This window comes from Ostrea edulis, chromosome 4, assembly GCF_947568905.1.
Source record: "Ostrea edulis chromosome 4, xbOstEdul1.1, whole genome shotgun sequence".
Classification (NCBI taxonomy): Eukaryota; Metazoa; Mollusca; class Bivalvia; order Ostreida; family Ostreidae; genus Ostrea; species Ostrea edulis.
The window spans coordinates 69,984,504-69,989,521 of NC_079167.1; the positions used below are offsets into that span (position 1 = coordinate 69,984,504).

The 5,018-nt window shown below is 35.5% G+C and overlaps 1 long non-coding RNA gene across 1 annotated transcript in view; it reads left to right on the plus strand.

The window, feature by feature from the left end:
- The first annotated feature begins 3,629 nt into the window (after positions 1 to 3,629).
- Positions 3,630 to 5,018, plus strand: part of LOC130054300 (uncharacterized) — a 12,496-nt gene continuing 11,107 nt past the window's right edge. The window contains exons 1-2 of the long non-coding RNA XR_008802604.1: positions 3,630 to 3,837; positions 4,570 to 4,738. This is a non-coding gene — a long non-coding RNA (uncharacterized LOC130054300). The remainder of the gene's footprint in view (positions 3,838 to 4,569; positions 4,739 to 5,018) is intronic.

Sequence of the window (5,018 nt, forward strand, 5' to 3'; positions counted from 1 at the left end):
ATATTTAACACAGCATACATGTTGTGTATGTAAACAATTAACTTCTTAACTGTTAAATATAGCCATGACAAACTAATATAAAAATGAGCTCTTGTACAGTAGAGTATAGCAAGGACTTTATATTTCTACTTGTATGAAAAAGTGAAGATAACGAACCAAGTGATCAATCTCACAATTCCTATAAAGTTGATTGTTTGATTGATTGATGTTTTCCGCCACACTCAACAATGTTTCAGTAATCTGTTGGCGCCCAGTTTTTATTGGTGGAAGAGAGAACCCAGATACAATGTACCTGGGAAGAGACCACTGACCTTCCGAAAGTAAACTGGGAAACTTTCTCACTTACCGGCACGAGCGGGATTCGAACTCGCGCCGACAGAGGTGAGAGACCGTGTGATTTTGAGCGCGATGCTCTAGCCACTCGACCACGGAGACCCCCAATTCCTATAAAGATCACAAAATTAAAAGTAGGGCAAACATGAACCGCTGGATATACCAAAGGTGGGATCAGGTGCCAAGGAGGAGTAAGCATTCGGTGTGACCGGTCACAACCGTCGTGCACGCTATATCTTGATCGAGTATAAGGTAATCCGCAGGCAAAGTTAGTGTGCGAAGAACGGCCTCGATTTGTATGAAACTTGTCATACAGCATTTTAGTCAATGACAGGTTGTATTGGTAAATCTAATCGTTATAAAAACAAAATTCACGAAATACTGACTTTGAAAGAGACTGTTGAAACATCTGTAACACCAACTTATTTGTCAGTAATCTGCCTCGATTTAACAAGAGGCCTACAGGCCTTATCGGTCACCTGAGTACTAGTGAAAAAGTATCACTACTCTCAATGGCTATGAAATCTAGAAAACATTTCCCGTTTTGAATTTCTAAGCTGATTTCTAATGTTCACCGACAGTATAAAGCAAGATATGTTCTTAAAACTTCAATGCCCTCAAAAGTGCACACACCGATAAAAGGTTTTAAATAATATAATAGGTGAATTAACATTAAAATATATGACTAATTTGGACCCATTCTAGAGTCAAAACTCTGCATTGTAAAATTCATCACTTTTTGTACATCCTTTTCTGCTATTCCTAAGTATGCATTTAGATTTTATACGGTATCAGCAAACTTACACATAAACACTATATACTAAGTTTGGCCCTCCCTTGGGTCAGAACCCCTACCTTGGGGATCATCAAATTTACAATTTTGGTAAAGGACTACCTGCTCTTTCTAAATATCCATTTAGTTTCAATTTAGTATCAATAACACTAAAGAAGATATTATTTAAGTGTTTTACACATAAACACTATATAGTAAGTTTGGCCCTGCCCTGGGGTCAGAACCCCTACCTAAGGGGTCATGAAATTTACAATTTTGGTAGAGGTCTTCCTGCTCTACATCACTATGCATTTAGTTTTTCTTAAACATGTGCGGATGTAGAGAAGAAGATTTTTGAAAATTGGCAATTTTGTGCAGTTTTTCCTCACCCCTAAGTCTCCAGGGGTGAAGAAATCCTGAAATTTACATTTTATATCCCCCTTGTCCCAAAGATGCTTCATACCAAATTTGAAAAGAATTGGAATTGTAGTTATCAAGTAAAAAGTTAAAAATTTCTATTGTTCACACATTTAATAACTGCCCATTTTAGCCCCACCCTGATACAAAAACCCCTACCCCTAGGTTTATCAAATTTACAATTTTAGTAAAGGACTATCTGCTCTTCCTAAGTTTAAGAACCTATACCTATTGTTATTGTTGTATTTTCTACTGTGTGAATCAATTTGGACATACAGATTGTTCCCGAGAAGTATAAAGTTATTCTGTTCGCCAGTTTTAATATTATCCATAAAACATTGCAATCTGGGACCATCGGGAGTCGGCAGAACTAGATTTACCGCCTGCCGTAAAATTGCCGAAGCGCCACCTAACGACTGTTTGTTAGGTTTTTATGTCTGTTCATCGCGCGATTGTGTCTGTTGATTACAATATGTGTCTATTTCATGAGAAACCGTTTATCTTGATTTTATCGTAATTTATCTGGCCAAAAACACCGTTTGTTTTGCATATCAAATCATTTGCCGTGTTTTGAGTTGTTTGTCTTGTTTTTGGTGAATTGTTCATTTTGCAAATATATAAACGTCCATTTTGCCTTTACATCTGTTCGTTTTGCTTTTATGTATATTTGTTTTGCAAAATGGTATGTTGATAATGTGTTTAATGTAATTTATTAAGTTTTTATGGTCATTGAAATTATGAGAAATGTTTGTTTTATTTTATTTGGTATTTTTCGCCCTTTTCGCCGCCTATACATGACCCTTTATTAGAACAAATGTAAAAACACTTTACGTAAGGATGTTTTGTGTCAAGTTTGGTTGAAATTGATTTAGTGGTTCTTGAGAAGAAGACTTAAAACGTATTCATCCTTTCATGAAAAATTGAAAATAACGAACAGTGATTACTCTCACAATTTCTATAAAGAATACCAAATTAAGAGTAGGACAAACACGGACCCCTGGACACACCAAAGGTGGAATTATTAGACTCCTTGCAAAAAAGCTTAGAGTCGCTAAGAAGCACTATAAAATACAAATTATGAAATAATGTCAAAAAAGGATCAGGGATATTTCATCTTTTTGATTGGTAAATGTCACCCCCCCCCCCCCCAAATGAACGTTAAACCAGCATGATGTTTCCGGGGATCTGTATTTGCCCTACTCTGAATTTTGTTTTCTTGACAGGATTTGTGAGATTGATCACTGGTTGTTATCTTCACTTTATCATATTGTTCATTGTATATTCCAAAATTGAATTCAATTTATCTATCAAACCCACTTTTCTAGACAGAAATGGGTAAGTGCATCCTTGATGGTAACATTAATAACAACTGTGCACAGGTTTAATGAAACGGCAATTTATATTTATCTTCAAACACTCTCAATATACATGTAAAATGAAAGGTTTTCTTTTTCATTATGTATTACATTAACTGAAAAGCGTCACACTTATATATTTTTTTTCTATTATACCAAACATTAAGATAATGAAATTATTTTTAAAGTTTATGGTGAGGAATTTATCAAGTTTCGTATAGGAGTGCCGGAGATGTTGTGTGTATCTGCATGTATTCTCATAATTGCCGATTTAATATCCTAGGGATTTTCAGACAATTCAAACATTTCTGCAAGATATCCTGGGACGACAATCTTTTCAATGCGTCAAGTTTCCTTAATTTGAGAAAAATAAACATGTTCATAGAGGACTTGATTTGATGGAGGACCGGTGATGCTTCACTTTAGTTCAATTTTTTTTGTTTTTGTTTTTTGTTTTGTTTTTTTGTTGGATGAGGTATTTTTATTCATTCCACGAACACAACAGAAACCAATGGACTTTATAAGATTCAAAACATAAGCCATAGTAAATAAAACATAGTAAATAAAACATAGTAAATAAAAAAAATATAAGAGAGAAGAAAGGCGGAATAGTAACAAATATCACGTTAGGTTTACAATATTACAAAAGTGCAAAATCTACGAGAAAATAATGCAAAATAAAGTATTGGTGATGCAAAGACATGCTATGAAATACATGTAAATAATGGAAGATGTTGGCGAGTGAAAATTAACATTCACAAAACGTTCAGTTCAGTTAAATCCGGGGTTTTAACACTGCCGGGTAGACACTGACGAACTTTCTGGTTTCATGCAGTGAGTCATATTTAAGTGCAGAAAGAACTACAAGCACAATTCAGTAATGAATCGCTCCTGTTCATGGCATTATAAAAATGTCATGTTATTTTCGTGGAAAGTGAGGCCTGGGAAGTCTGATCTAAGGTAAGAACATCAGGACCAGGAAGTGTCAGGTAACCACTGAAATCTGATCATTAGGGGGTTTGTAAGGTGATTCCCGGAGGAAAGTAGACGCAATCAATCAAAATCACGTATGATACTGTTAAGGAATCCAGATTAAAAGTGTTTGGTTAACAAGTGTCATCCCAGACAATCAGCATATACATATATAAAGAAGGAACTCCGGTACTGTGAAGTACAGACACATGTATAGCATGCTAATGTTAACAAGGAACTCCGTTGCAATAGTACTTTTATTTATTAGGAATTGTATTTTTGTATGTGCGATACTAGTGCAAGTAACATCACCACATATTAGCTCCGGTTATTAAAAATCAATTATGCATGGACCTCTCCGATTGATTTCACTCCCATAGAAATGTAGGACCACACCCCTAGGGTTTCCAACTTCTACTGATTTTCAACAACTTATATGTGATTGTTATTATAATTGTCACAGAAATGATGAATTGTTAGCAGTTTCAACCAATTATATCCCTAAATTTAACAACGGTGAGAAGTGAATTATGCATCCTCATAGATAAACTTCTTCACCCTTTGATTATTTATATGTATATATACTATTGAAAACCGAATTATATAATTCTTACTGTTTCGCATAATATTGTCATATCGTTTTTGAATTTTCTGGGTGGGTGTGAATACAAAAATTACAATATGACACTATTGATTTATGTTCTTGACATACTCCTAAAGGTGAAGATAACGAACAGCGATCAATCTCATAACTCCTATAAGCAATACAAAATAGATAGTTGGACAAACACGGACCCTGGATACACCAGATGTGGGATCAGGTGCCTAGGAGGAATAATCATCCCCTGTTGACCGGCCACGCCCGCCGCGAGCCCCATATCCTGATCAGGTAAACGGAGTTATCCTCAGTCAAAATCAGTGTGCCAAGAACGGCTTAACAATCGGTATGAAACACGTCAGAAAGCATTTGACCCAATGCGAGGTTGTATTGACGAACTAGATCGTTATAACGACCATAGAATTTGCGAAATTCTGACTTCAATCGAGACTGTTGAAATCCCTGTACCATCAACTTGTTTGTCAGTAGCTTACCTCGATTTAAAAACTGACTATACCCAGAACAAGCTCTTGCATATCGAATCAGTTAAGATATATAAACACCATATGCA